This window comes from Hordeum vulgare, chromosome 4H (assembly GCF_904849725.1).
Source record: "Hordeum vulgare subsp. vulgare chromosome 4H, MorexV3_pseudomolecules_assembly, whole genome shotgun sequence".
NCBI lineage: Eukaryota > Viridiplantae > Streptophyta > Magnoliopsida > Poales > Poaceae > Hordeum > Hordeum vulgare.
The window spans coordinates 314,452,872-314,468,659 of NC_058521.1; positions in this window are offsets into that span (position 1 = coordinate 314,452,872).

The following is a 15,788-nucleotide window of genomic DNA, read 5'->3' on the forward strand; positions in this document are numbered from 1 at the left end:
GAATGATAGTGAATAAACACATATCGAGGATAACACGCCTAGCATGGAAGATACTGATAGCCCCCTGTCACCACATGAGCGGTTCGGGCATGCAAAACAGATTATTTCTTGAAGATTTAGAGAGTGGCACATGCAAATTTACTTGGAACGGCACGTAGATACCACATATAGGTAGGTATGGTGGACTCATATGGAACAACTTTGGGTTTTGGAAGTGGATGCACAAGCAGTATTGCCGCTTAGAACAAGTGAAGGCTAGCAAAGACTAGGAAGCGACCAACTAGAGAGCGACAACAATCATCAAAATGCATTGAGATTAACTCACATTGAGTGCAAGCATGAGTAGGACATATATCACCATGAACATGAATATCATAGAGGCTATGTTGATTTTGTTTCAACTACATGCGTGAACATGTGCCAAGTCAAGCCACTTGAAACATTCAAAGGAGGATACCATCCTATCATACTACAACACAGTCATCTCAAAATTCATGTGGGCATCCAAGACAAACCATTATAAGCTCCTAGCTAAATAAGCATGGCATCAGCAACTATGATCTCTATGTTTTCATTGCAAACATGTTTCCCTCACAACAAAGCTGAATCAGGCACAATGAGCTAGTCATATTTACAAAAACAAAATAGATCGAGTTCATACCAGCTTTTCCAGGCTCAGTCACTTCATCACATATCGTGATTATTGCCTTTCACTTGCACGACCGAATGATGTGAACATTAATAAGAGTGCTCGTGCATTGGACTACGCTGGAATCTTCAGGCAAACACAAAGGGAAGACAAAGTAATATGGCTCTTTTAATAGATAAACAAATATGCATGCGAGAGCCACTAAACATTGTAACCATGGTCTTCTACCTTGACCAAAAAAAAGAAAATTATTTACATGGGAAGGCTCTCAACAAGCAAAAGAAGAACAAGAAAATCTTTTTGGGTTTTCTCAAACTAGACAGACACACGAGAAGAAAACTAGAAAAAGAAAATAAACTAGCATGGATGATACAGTGGAAAAGTGTGAACACCGACAAACCAAATGAAAGCATAAGCAAGAATATAAAGTCGTTGACAAAAACGTACTCCCCCAAGCTTAGGATTTTGGCCTAAGCTGGTCTACTCCCATGGAGGGAAATAACCAGCTCCGTGGTACTCCGGAGTGGACTGAGGATGCCACTCCTGTGTGAGCTCCTGTGGCTCCCACTGATAAACTGGCATCTAGTACTTGACTGGTGGCTCAGGCACGGGCACTTCTGGTTGGGCTAAGCCTCAATATGCGTAGATGTTCGAGGGCATAATAATGTACATGCCTACATGAAGATTGAACAAAGAAGGAGCAGGCAAAGTAATAGTCTCACAAGTACCCTTACTAAACACCACGTTATAAATCATCCTTCTATTTATATCTCTATCAATAAAGTCATGGCGAACCATGCTATCGTAATCTAGATAACTCTCAGGAAGAAGAATCTATTCTTCCTCGTCCATTCTAATAGGTATCTCAAAGTGTCTAGCAAGACGAGTAGCATAGATACCTCCATAGACAATGCCTTTAGAACGGTTCATGTTCAACCGTTGAGCTATTATAGCGCCCAAGCTATAAGTTTTATCATTATAAAGGGCTTTGCACAAGACCGCAAGATCTGTGGAACTATGTGACCCAGATTTCCCATGGTCAATCAAACATTTTCCCACAAATAATGAGAAGTACCGAAGCATGGGAAAATGAATGCTAGCAGCTCTAGCGCAAGACACTCCTCTCTCCTTTCCTACAGCAATTGTATCGATGAAAGCTTCCAAGTCCCATGGACGAGGTTCATGAATATCCCCAACGTAAGCTAATTTGCAAACATTGAAAAGTCCTCGAGTGACATGCGCTGGGGATATCATAAAGTTTGAACTCAACCATAGGAGGATTCTTCCTTGGATAGAAGTTAAAGCTTTGTACGAAGATATTAGTGAGGAGGAGGTATTGCGGACACTTATCTTCAACGAAGGCGGTAAGGCCCGCGTTCTCCACCAAGTAGTAAAAGTCCTCATAAAGTCCGGCGGCACGTAAGAACACATCGCTTGGCCACTCGCACGCTCGAACTTCTCCGACTCGAGGGACCGGATACTTGGGATTCTTCTCACTTTTATCATCCTTGGGTCACGGCTTGAAGTGCCTCTTAAGAACCGCCTCATCTTTTCCCTTTTCTATCTTTGAAAATTTCTGAAATTTTAGTGATTCCAAGGAAAAGTGAATAAGGCTCAACTAAAATTGTAGCAACTACTCCAACAAGTGCCTAGAGGCCATCTTATGCATCAAAACTACTTGGGACCAGCTCAAATTAGCATGCAAAGCTCAAGAACATGGTCACAAAGGCAGCAAAAATACGTGAAGTATAAGGCACTAGAGCAAAAACTAATTGGACCAATGGAGGAGTCACTTACCAAGGAGCAATTTCCCCAAAACAGTTCGGAGAATGGTGCTTTGGGCAAGGAGATTGAAAATCCCAGCAAGAGGAGCAAGAACAGGGGTTTGAGCTGCGAACCGATTTTTTTTGGAGGTAGGAGAAGTAGATGGGAGCTATAATGAATGGAGGGGGGGTGCACGCGGGCCCCACAAGCCTGGTAGGCGTGGCCAGGGGATGCCCGCACCTCCAGGGCTTGTGGGGCACTGTTCCAGGCCCCAGACTAGCTCTTCATCTCACTATTTTTCAAAAATTCCAGAAAAAATCATACTTGATTTTCAGTACGTTCGGAGAACTTTTATTTCCGGGGTACTTTTTCATGGGACGCTAAAAGTAGAAAACAGGGAAAACTAAACTAAGTCTATCATTTTTCTTCTAACCAACCAAAGGTGAAACCTTGGAACATAGGTTTGTGACTCCTCGATTCATCTGTCTCATGGTCATCGAAAGAAATCCATCAATGAGGTTGATCAAGTCTCCTTGACAAGCTTTTTCGAATCGCAAAAGAAGACGGATAATTTTCGAATAGTCACTAGGTCACCTCAATGGGGATGTGTATCTCCCCAATGAAGTAAATTATACTTCATCTTGACATGAGGTATAGGGCATTAAAAGATCCCAATAAGAATCGATGAAGTTTTTTCGATAACATTGATGCAATGTACTCGATATTGTTTCTTCGGAAAGTGTACCGTATGCTCATTACCGTTGACATGGAAAGTGACATTGCCTTTGTTGCAATCTATAATAGCCCCTGCAGTGTTTAAAAAGGGTCTTCTGAGGATGACCGCCAAGGCATCGTCCTTGAGAATATCCAGAATAACAAAGTTTGTTAAGATAGTGATGTTGGCGACCACAACAGGCACATCCTCACAAATGCCGATAGGGAAAGCAGTTGATTTGTCGGCCATTTGCAGAGAGATTTCAATGGGTGTCAACTTATCCAGTTCAAGTCTACGATAAAGAGAGAGAGGCATAACACTAACACCGGTTACAAGGTCGCATAAAGCAGTTCTAATGTAGTTACCTTTAATGGAGCAGGGTATAGTGGGCACACCGGGATCACCTAGTTTCTTAGGAGTTCCACCCTTGAAGGTATAGTTAGCAAGCATGGTGTAAATCTCAACCTCAGGTATCCTCCTCTTATTAGTCACAATATCCTTCTTGTACTTAGCATACGGAGACATTTTGAGCATATTTGTCAAACTCATTTGCAGAAAGACAGGTCTAATCATTTCAACAAATCGCTCAAAATCCTCATCATCCTTTCTCTTCGATGGTTTGGGAGGAAAGGGCATGGGTTTCTGAACCCATGGTTCCCTTTCTTTACCATGCTTCCTAGCAGCAAAGTCGTTCTTATCGTATCTTCTATTCTTAGGTTGTGGGTTATCAAGATCTACATGTTCAATCTCCACATCCTTATCATTGCTAAGTTGAGCATCTTCATGATCATCACTGTTGATATTATCATTAGGCTCATGTTCATAACCAGATTTTGTCTCAGCATCAGAGGCAGAGACATTGTTTGGACTCTCCGGGGTAACAGCAACAGGGTTGCTAATGTTCCTATCATGTTTCTTCTTCTTTCTAGGATGACTAGGTGCATCAGTGCTAACTCCTTGAGAATCTTGTTCAATTCTCTTTGGATGACCCTCAGGATACAAAGGTTCCTGGGTCATTCTACCACCTGTAGTAACGATTCTGACAGAATTGTCATTCAACTCATTGAGCAAGTCATTTTGAGCTTGAAGTACTTGTTCTATCTCGGTAGTAACAATAGAGGCATGTTTACTCAAAAGCTTAAGATCATTGACATTTCTGTCCACACAAGCACTTAAATGACTAAGCATACGAGCATTCTGTTCCAATTGTGTGCAAACATAATCATTGAAACTCTGTTGTTTGGCAACAAAGTTATCAAATACATCCTAGCATAAGCTAACAGGTTTATCAAAAGGAATATCACTCTCATCAAACCTACGCGGAGAATTTACTTCTACTACCTGTATCGGGTTATCAAGACCGTGGATCTCTTCGATATGTGGTAGATTTTTGACATCTTCAGATTTAATGCCTTTCTCTTGCATGGATTTCTTAGCTTTTTTCATATCTTCAGGACTAAGGAATAGAATACCTCTTTTCTTCGGAGTTGGATTAAGATGTGGTTCGGGAATAGTCCAAGCATTCTCATTGCACAGGATGTTATTCAGTAGTCTCTAGAAGCATCGTAATTCCATTATAGAAAATATCAAGTATTTCATTCTTCTAAAGAGGGTGATCAGGCAAAGCATTCAGTAGCTGGACGAGCCTCCCCCAAGCTTGTGGGAGACTCTCTTCTTCAACTTGCACAAAGTTGTATATTACCTGCAAGGCAGCTTGCTTCTTATGGAGAGGGAAATATTTTCAGAGAAGTAGTAGATCATATCCTGGGGGCTACGCACACAACCAGGAGCAAGAGAAGTGAACCAAGTCTTAGCACCATCCTTTAGCGAGAAAGGAAACAGCTTGAGGATATAGTAGTGGTGGATCTTTTCCTCACTAGTGAATAGGGTGGCTATATCGTGCAGTTTGGTAAGATGGGCTACAACCGTTTCTGACTCATAACCGTGAAAAGGATCAGATTCGACCAAAGTGATTAACTCAGGGTTGACAGAGAATTCATAATCCTCATCGGTCACAAAGATAGGCGAAGTTGCAAACTTCGGGTCGTATTTCATCCTAGCGTTCAAAGATTTTTCTTTCCACTTGAGCAGTAATTTCTCAACATCATAGCTATCCTTACACGCAAGAAAGTCCTCAGCTATCCCTCCCTCCATAACATAACGCTCAGGCATATCAGGCAATTCAGGCATAACAGCAGGTTCTACTTCAATAGTATCAACAGTTTCAGAAGTATAATCACATCTAGCAGCAACTCTAGCAATTTGTGCATCAAGGAATGCAACTAGTGGCAAAGCAGTATTAAGCATAGCATCATTAGGCAAAGCAGTATCAAGCATAGCATCATCATAAGCATCATGGGAAGCAGAAGTAGCATCATCAAGCACAGGCGACATATCAAGATTTCTAGCAGGAGGTGGTGTCGCAAACTTACTCAAAACTGAAGGTGAATCAAGTGCAGAGCTAGAAGGTAGTTCCTTACCTGTCCTCGTAGTTGAGGGAAAGACTTTAGTCCTTGGATCTATCGGATTCCTCATAGTTACCAGCAGACGTAAATCCCAAGTGACTCAGAGAATATAACTGTGCTTCCCCGGCAATAGCGCCAGAAAAAGGTCTTGATAACCCACAAGTATAGGGGATCGCAACAATTTTTGAGGGTAGAGTATTCAACCCAAATTTATTGATTCGACTCAAGGGGAAGCAAAAGAATATTCTCAAGTATTAGTAGTTGAGTTGTCAATTCAACCACACCTAAAAGATGTAGTATCTGCAGCAAAGTATCAGTAGCAAGGTAGTATGATAGCAGCAGTAGCAACAGTAACCAGCAGCAGCAAAGTAATAGCAGTAGCAACAGAGTAACAGTAGCAGCGGTGACAGTAGTAGCAGCAAAGTAACGTAGCAAGGACCAGTACGAAAAAGCTGATAGACATTGGATCGGTGATGGATGATTATGTCGGATGCTATACATCATGTAACAGTTATAACAAGGAGAGATAAGTAACTAGCTCCCGTTCGTCAATCTAATGTAGGCATGTATTCCGTATGTAGTCATACGTGCTTAGCGAAAAGAACTTGCATGACATCTATTGTCCATCCTTCCCGTGGCAGAGGGGTCCTAATGAAACAACGGGATATTAAGGTTCTCCTATTAATAAAGAACCGTACCAACGCATTAACACTTGGTGAATACATGAACTCCTCATACTATAGTCATCTCCGGGAGTGGTTCCGGCTATTGTCACTCCGGGGTTGCCGGGTCATAACACATAGTAGGTGACTACAACTTGCAAGATAGGATCTAAAACACACATATATTTGCGACAATATAATAGGTTCAGATCTGAAATCATGGCACTCGGGCCCTAGTGACAAGCATTAAGCATGGCAAAGTAGTAGCAACATCAATCTCAGAACATAGTGGATACTAGGGATCAATCCCCGTCAAAACTAACTCGATTACATGACAGATCTCATCTAACCCATCACCGTCGAGCAAGCCTACGATGATATTACTCACAAACGGTGAAGAGCATCATGGAATTGGCGATGAAGGAAGGTTGATGATGACGATGGCGACGATCTCCCCTCTCCGGAGCCCAGAACGGACTCCAGATCTGCCCTCCAAAGGAAGAACAGGAGGTGGCGGCGCCCGCGTATCGTAAAACGCGATGAACTCTTCTCCTTGATTTTTTTCGAGGGGAGATGACTGAATAGAGCTGAGATTGGAGGCAGTGGAGCTTCGTGGGCCCCACAAGCCTGCCAGGCGCGGCCAGGGGGGCCCGCGCCTGGTGGGCTTGTGGGCTAACGGCTCCACTTCCTCCGCTGATTCTTGCGCGATTATTTTTCATAAATTCCAGAAAAATTCCCCATAAATTTTCACGTCATGTTGAGAACTTTTATTTCTATGAAAAAACAACACCATGGCAATTCTGCTGAAAACAGCATTTGTCCAGGTTAGTTCCATTCAAATCATGCAAATTAGAGTCCAAAACAAGGGCAAAAGAGTTTGGAAAACTAGATACGACTGAGACGTATCAGTGAGAAAGCGATAACATAGCAAAACATTGGTTTGATGGGTTGTGAAAGGTTAGAGGTTTTCATGGCAATGTTGGGAGGCTGATATTTAACAGGTGGTAGGAAGCGACACATAGCAAAGGAAACGAGACAACTAGCATGGCAATGAAAGTAACGGTATATAGGGAAATGATCATCTTGCCTGTGATCCCTCTAGGAAGAATAATGAATCTGTGAAGCAGACGAACCGACGTAGTCATTTGGATCCTCACATTCCAACACACTTGCAGAACTCTAACGAGAAGAAGCAAACTGGAAACAAGAATCAACACACGATATTTACCACAGCACATGCATGACATGATGCACACCCTAACATGATGCATGTCGAGTTTGATTATGCAAGGCATGGCATGGCAATTTACATGTGACAGCCCGAGACCGACGCTCCAGAAGATTCCCCTCTTTTGTGTTGTCGTCATGTTATTATATTGTTTGCCGCATTCATCATCGCATCATGCGCATCATCTGCATTGCATCGGCACTCCATTGCCGCCAGTTTTCAAACTTGCATCCGTTGTTAGTTCCGGATCTCGCCCTGTTCATCGTTGACCGTCTTTAGACCAACCACACACGCACGTGCCCGCGGCATCGTTTAAATCTTGTTTTTTAAAGTTTGCTTAAAATATTATTGGATTGGGTTGAAACTCGGCATGCGGTCTTATTTAGTTATAGGTAGGCCGCCTGCCAATTTTCGGCGGAACCAGAGTCCGTCTGGTAACCAAACGATCGACCATAACGGCACCGTCTTCGGTTATTCGCCGGATGTTTTTTTGGTGTTTTTAAATCACGTTGCTGGGTGCTCGTGTTCCCTCTATCCTCCGCCTAGCCACTCTATATAGCCCATCTAGCCATCCCCTCATCCGAGGCTTTTCGATCGCGAACGCGTGATCGAAATCGGAGGTGAAAACAAGTAACCCTAGCCTATTTTCTATAAATATGCAGCTAGACACCTAATCCCCCTCATTTTCCACGCCACCCCGATACCCTAGCTGCCTCCCACCTTCTCTCTCCGACCTTCCAGCCGCCACGCCCGCTCAGCTCCAGATCTGGCCCGCCCGAGCCCATCTTGGCCCGAGGCAACCCTACCCCCGCGCTCCAGCTTATCTGCCTCGGCTGAACCCCGCCACCGAGCGCGCGCCTCCACACCTGCCCGCGCCTCGTCGCCGGTGCCGTGCGCCCTGGCCGCCCCGGGCAGGACCTCATCCTCCCTTGTCGGCCGGCCACCAAAGGGTCGCCGCAGCAAGCCCTGCCGGATCCGAGGCCCGAGCAGCAGGCATCCGCCGCTAGCCCCGAGCTGCGCCCTATGGCCGCTCGCCGCCCAAGCTCCGCCCGCCGCTTGCCGCACCGCCGCTAGATTTGCCTCCCCCACCACATGCGGTTGCTGCGCCACCTTTCCCACGCCGCCGGCCACTGGTGCGCCGCCGTCGTGGCCTCCCCTGCCCCGTCCCGATCGGGATCAAGCAGGAGGAGACGAGGCAGCGCCTCGCCTCGCCACATGGGTCGGCCTCGGCCTCGCCAAGCCCAGTGCCCCGTCCTCCAGAGTCCCAGCAGCGGTCACGCCATGTGGGCCGACCTGCTGCCAGCCCAAAGCCAAGTCGGCCTCCCCACCAAGCCGCTGGCCCAAGCCACCTCTCCTCCGAGCAGGCCGGCTCTGTTCGGCCCAAGGTGAGCCAATTCCTCGCTGCCACATTTTGCGCCTGTGGTGCCTTTTAGTAGCTAGCGCCCATGCCTCGTTCGGCCGAATATCTACAAATTCGGCCCGATTATGATTTCCTATTTAACCAGCGGTTTTATTTATTCTCAAAAAAGTGCTATATTTTCAATCGTCTGTAGATATTAAACCGTGCATCGGATCGCTATGATTCTAATATGTAACTTGATAAGTTTTTTGCATAGAACATTATTTTGCAACTTCCATGCATGTTTGGAGTAGTTTGACCTATCGTTCGCCTAGATTTGCGTGTGGTCCTAATAGGTTAATGTCCCGTAGTTATTTTTGTGCGTGTCCGGATTTTTCCAATCCCATAGATAAACTGTTCACGTTCTTCGGGACCCTTTGCCATGTATTTTAGAGTAGTTGTTTGAATTTTTGCATGTTAGTGTCATCAATAGTTTGTTATGTTTATGACATATTCTCGGATATGTGTGTGGCGTTAGTTTTATTTTGCAACCCCACATGTTATATATGTTTTCGGGGTAGAAAAATCCATAGAATTTAACTGTGCATTTAGTTTTAGCTTTTAGCAAGTTGGCGTGCGTGATATTTTGTTGTGATGCCCTTTTGTTTATTTTGTGGGATTTATTCCACGCGTGATATGCATGAGTTGTGAACTACAGATATGCTCTTGGATATGTAGGCTAGCCTCTTGTATTTTTGGTTGCAATAGAAATCCATTTTTAGGTGTTGTTTGCTTGTTGTCAACATGCTAGAAAATAGTGCGGATTTGGAGATGCTGAAATATTTCTAAGTCTCAGATATGTTATCTTTTGTTGTTGTCTTGCCATGAGTTTTCCTAGTGATCTACAGCTCCTTTGGGGTTGGTGCAATGGTGTTAGTTGTAGTCCTTAAGATCCTCTAGAATGTTGTAAATTTCAATGCCATTCGGTGCCCTGTAGCCAATATGCCTTCAGATAAAAAATTGCACTGTCAACATTCTGATTTGCACTAAGTCTGAAACTGTGTGTCAGATGCCATTTTGTGAGTTCTTTTCCTATTGATCCATGCTTTCCATGCTAGTTGTATTTACTAGGGGGTTGTTGTGCATCTTGACCACTACTGCCTCATGTCTTGTTTGAGAATTTTAGATTTATGTAGCTTGTTGTTTTGGGGTGTAGAAAATGCCATGTTGTTGTTTTTGGCAGATTATGACTATTCCTTGTGAAGCTTGTATTTGTTGAACCGTTGCTCCGTTTTGATCGTGTCCTATATGAAATTTGCTTAGTATCCCATTTAGGTTCATATTATCTTGGTGCTTGTATGTTTGGAATGCTTATGACTGTTATTGCATACATATTTTATTCATGTCATCATATCTTGCGGTTATCATATCTTTTGAACCATAGCTCTGTTGGAGATGTTCCATATATGTAAATGGACTAGAACGACGTGTAGTTTCATGTGAACCACTTTATTTTGCTGTTTAACAAATACTAAAACGTGTTAGTTCAGATCTGGACATAATTATAAATTAACGTATGGGGTTAGTTCGGAGATGCAATAAGTCGTTTCCAACCTCATTTAAAATGCCTAGATAGGTAGCTTAATTGCGCTCCACCTCTTGCCATGTTTAGCCAACATTTAATATGGTCGTGAAAATAAACGGGAGTGAACTAAATAATTAAACCTTGAGTTTCATCGATATGAAACTCGTTGCATGTTGAACTTCACTTAATGTGGAGTCTTTGATTGTGTGAATCGCCATGTCATTCCATGCATAATTGATACCGTTCATGCATCATATGTGTTTTGCATCGTGTGTTGAATATCGTGTGTTGATTCTTGTTTCCGGTTTGCTTCATCTCGATAGAGTTCTACAATCATATGGGAATGTGAGGACCCGTTCGACTACGTCGGTTCGTTTGCTTCACTGAGTCGTTCTTCTTCCAAGCGGGATCTCAGGAAAGATGATCATTTCCCTAGATACCATTACTAGCATTGCCATGCTAGTTGTCTCGTTTCTTTCGCTATGTCTCGTTGCCTACCACCTGTTAAATGTCAGCCTCTCAACATTGCCATGAAACAATGAACTTGTTCACAACCTAGAAAACCACTGATTGGCTATGTTACCGCTTGCTTAACCATGTGTTAGCGTTGGTAGTTGGAGGTGCAGTTGCTTCCATGTGTTATCATGAGTTCCTTGTTATATCACCATATTAATTTCTATTTAAATTTAATGAACCTGTATACTTGGTAAAAGGTGGAAGGCTCGGCATTTCTAGCCTGGTGTTTTGTTCCACCTTTGGTGCCTTAGTTTCGGCTATCGGTGTTATATTCCATATTGAGCGATCCTAACACGACCGGGGATGTTATGGGATCCCCTTGATAATTCGTCTTAGATTAAAACTGGTCTGGCAAGGCCCAACTTTGGTACTACATTTTCATAATAACTAATAAAAATATATAGGGACCCACCGGCACCCGCGGAGTAATTAATCAACCCCCGGCAAGTGCTTCTCATGAGTGTTGGTCCAAACTAGCAGACTACTGGGCCACCGCGAGGCAACCGAGGTTTGGTTTTACTCCTAGTGTGACCCATCCGTCGTGTCCTGAGAATGAGATACGCGGCTCCTATCGGGATCGTCGACACGTCGGGCAGCCTTGTTGGATTAGTTTTACCTTTTACGAAATATCTTGTGCATCGGGATTCCGGTGATGCTTTCGGTAATCTCAGAGTTGAGGTTTTCCACTAAGGATTCCGACGACATCGCGAGTTTCGTGATCAAGGATTTCTATGTGGCTTGTGGTAATTTGTGATGGACTAGTTGGAGCACCCCTTCAGGGTTAAATCTTTCGAAAAGCCGTTACTGCGGTTAAGTGGGAACATGGAAACTTTGTTTAACATCCCGTTCTAGATAACATGAAGTCAACTTAATTAAAACTTGCCAACTGAGTGCGTAACCATGAATGTCTCTTTCGTGAGCTCCTTCTCCGATCGAGGACATGGTGGGGTTATGTCTGACGTAAGTAGGTGTTCACGATCATTCATTTGATCATCAGTAGTCCACGTCCATTATGCGTAGATGCCCTCCTCTTATTCTTGTACTCGTATGTTAGCCACCTCATATAAATACTTAGTCGCTTGCTGCAGCCTCACCACTTAACCCTTCCTCGCCTATTAAGCTTTGCTAGTCTTGATACCTTTGGAAATGAGATTCCTGAGTCCTGTGGCTCACAGAGTACCTCAACACCAGCAGCAGGTACATGTAAAGGATATTAAGACGTGAGTGCAATAATTGTTCATTTGGAGTTTCTTCTTCTTCCTCTTTCTTGATCTAGGATGGGTTTCAGGCCGGCAGCCTGGGATAGCAAGGATGGACGTCGTTCTTTTATCGTTTGTTTTTGTCCGTAGTCGGATCCTGCTCTTCTTCGTGATATTTATGTATTGTACTGATGTGACTCTGATGTAGCTTGTGGCAAGTGTAAGCCAATTCCATATACTCATCTTTTCAATACATGTACTTGTAACGATATCCATTCTTGCGAAACAACGAGATGCGTTTCTATCCCTGTCGAGGCCCTCGCGCGAAAATAAGGATAGGATCGCATCTTGGGCGTTACATTACAACACTCAAACACTACACATTAAGTAAAGCTCAATATGCAACGAGTTGCATATTGACAAAACTCCACATACGAATTATTTAGTTCACTCCCTATCAGATACACGACAATAATAAATGTTGTTTCAACATGGCAAGAGGTGAAGCACAAATAAACTATATATTAAGGCATTTTAAATAAGGTCAGAAACAACTTATAGCATCTCCGAAATGACCCCATACATTAACTTTGAAATCTGTCCAGATCTCTCTTAAACATATTTTTGTTTGTTAAGTGGCAAAATAAAGTGTGGCACATGAAACTACACGTCATTCTAGTCGGTTTACATATATAGCTCATCTCCAACCGAGTTATGGTCTAAAAGATACGAGTAACACAGGATATAGGGTCAATTAATTTTATGCCCCTAGTTGTATCCCCCTCGTCTGTTTTACCCCTAGTTTGAGAAAGTCACCGGTTCTCTCCACACCACTTTGGCAGTTTTTCATTTTTGCCCTTCCGTCAAGGCTCTGCTTGGTAAGCACCGTTTGACCACATACGACTCTCCGTTTTGGACATTCTTAGCCCTGTGTCCACTGCCCCCTTACCCCTCCGTCCTCATCGAGCTCACTTGCAGAAACAAATAGAGAATGGGAGAGCTTGTGAAGAACAGATCGATAGTCAGCGTGGGAGAGGCCTGAGCGGGAGGAGAAGGTGCGGACGTCGAGCTTCCCATTCGAACTCATCGACGGTGGGTTGTTCCACTTCCGTAGAGGTAAGTGAAGCACTCTATTTGCATTTCACCCCCTCATTCTACGGTTTCTCCGATTTGGGGATTTTTTTTCCTTTTCTCGTGATTTAGATCGATGGAATGGGGATAGTGGAGCTCGTCTCGGAGTACCATCACCCAAACGAATCATTTTCTGGCTTGGAGCCTAGATCTTAGCAAGTGGGTGGTTTGGGATGACCCTCCTCATCCACTATGCGTGGCCCTTGCATTTGGAGTTCTACATGCACACATTGTACGCAGATAGATCAAGTCTCACAAATTGTAGAGGGCAAATGTGGAGGTGGGAAAGAAGAATCGTGCTTTGAAGAAGAAAATGAAGCAGAGAGATGAAATGCTCAATGTTTGGGCGGTGTTATTTACTGGAATAGTTGTATGTGTTGTAGTTGTGGCCTTCTCAGTGTTTTCCCAGAATCAAGCCACTAAGTGAAGCAAGTATGTTTGTTGTTGTTTTAGTGCATGAGATGAACTTTGTAATGTACCAATCTTAATGTAATGCTATTTGGTACTATTTGTGCAGTTTGGTTCATATTGGTACACGACTAGGGAGATGACCAAATATTCGGTTCATATTGACAGATTACATAACAGGTTAAACTTCAACAACTTCAAATTAAAGCATGACATAGCAAGCATCACATATGATCAAACAAGTTCAACAACTTCAAATTAGTTCATCACCAACAGTAGTTCAACAGTAGTTCATCAATTCACCTACTAGCTCAACATGAAGACACCTCAAACATTAGTGCAACATCAAGTTAAAATGCTAGTTCAACATAAAGTCAGCTCAAACAGTCACCAGCAAGTGCAAATGAACAACTAAAACTTGAGTTTTTTGCTCCTGGTGTTCTCAGATGGATTGAGGGCTAGCCTTGATTTGCTTGTGGTGTTCTTTGCTGGGTTGGCGATTAGCACACCAGGAACTTCAATTGTTGTTGTCTGCTCCTTAGCTGGAGAAGCTCCTCTAACTGTTGCCTTCTTATAATTCTTCCTTGGGCTATGAAAAGTGGAAGCATGGCACATTTCAGAGGAAAGTGCATGAAAACAAACATAAATACACAAAGATACACAAACATCACCTGAGTACACTAGCTTGTGGTGGCTCTTGTGGTGGATCTTCTACATCTGTTCCGTCATCTTCTTCCACTGCTGCCACTTGCAGTGTTGCCTCTTCTGCATTCTCTGCTCCCCAGTGTTCATATTCACCAAAGGTTGCATCAACTGAATTTTTGCATTTGCTGGCATGGTGTCCTAGTCCTCCAGACCTGCCACATTTTTTCTTCCTAGGCCCTAGTCCTTTTCCTTCACTGCTGGACTTAATTCTAGTTTTCTAAGGCCTGCCACGTGCTCTATTTTAAACTGGAGCACAAAGTTTAAATCCTGGATTAACAATTTCCCACTTTTGCTTGCCTTCCAAAGTTGGAAGGTTGTCAGCATAAGTAGCTCTGAATTTCTCAACAGAATAAAACTTGTGCGCATACTGATCAATTCCACTAGCTTCACATCCAAGAGAATTGATAAAGAACCGATCATGGATACATGGCTTACCAGTTACTTGCCATTGTCTGCAACTCCAAGACCACTTTTCTCTGTCAGTAGCAGTAACTTCAGCCTGTGTTGGGCTTCTCCTAATCAAAGCCATCTCTAAACCTTTTGTTTTTTCCATTAAGGCCTTCATCACGGATGGAAGAATGAGATGGCCTTCAAAATGATCAATGGCAATCCCATTCCTTATATCAAATTTCTGCATAATGTAGTGCATAATCTTTTCACACAAGTATACAATGTGAAGCCCCTTGCATTTCTTGATCCATGATTTTAAAGCTTGAGCAAGGTTGTTGTTCACATAGTATACCTTGCAAGTGTCGTTGATGTGTGCTCTAGCACATATTTTTGTGTGGTGCTCCCCTAAATATTCTTTAACTTTGGGCCTTTTGTGCAACTGATTAAGATGATAGTTGTGCTTCTTAATGATGTAGGTAAGTGAGCATGGCCATAAAATGTCATCATAGAACTTGACTTTAAATTTCTTACTGAAGTTTTGAGCCAAATCCCTCATACACTCCATGTGCTCCACTCTAGCATATACATCATCAACAGGTGTCTCCAATCCTTTGCATGCATCTGTATGTATGACGAAACCTTCACGATGTCCTATTTGTTGGAAGAACCAAGTCCAGCTCTCAATTGACTCTGCTACTATGACACCATATGGAACCTGGGATAACCAGTTGTGTGCATCAAAGGCACAAGCAGAAACAAGCTGGCCCCTGTACCTACCATTCAGTGCAGCTGCATCCACCGCAAGGTAAGGCCCGCACCCCTCCAAGAAACCTGTGTGACATGCCTTGAAGCACACAAACACTCTTTTGAAACACTCCTTGTGCAGTTTATTTCCTCTCAACGAGTATTCCACAGTGTGCTTGCAAAACATCTTGTCTAGTGTCATTTCTTTACCAAAATAACACCTACTACATGTCACCTCCACTCCATACTTCTCTGTCAACATGTGATGAATTCCCTATGGACCTATGC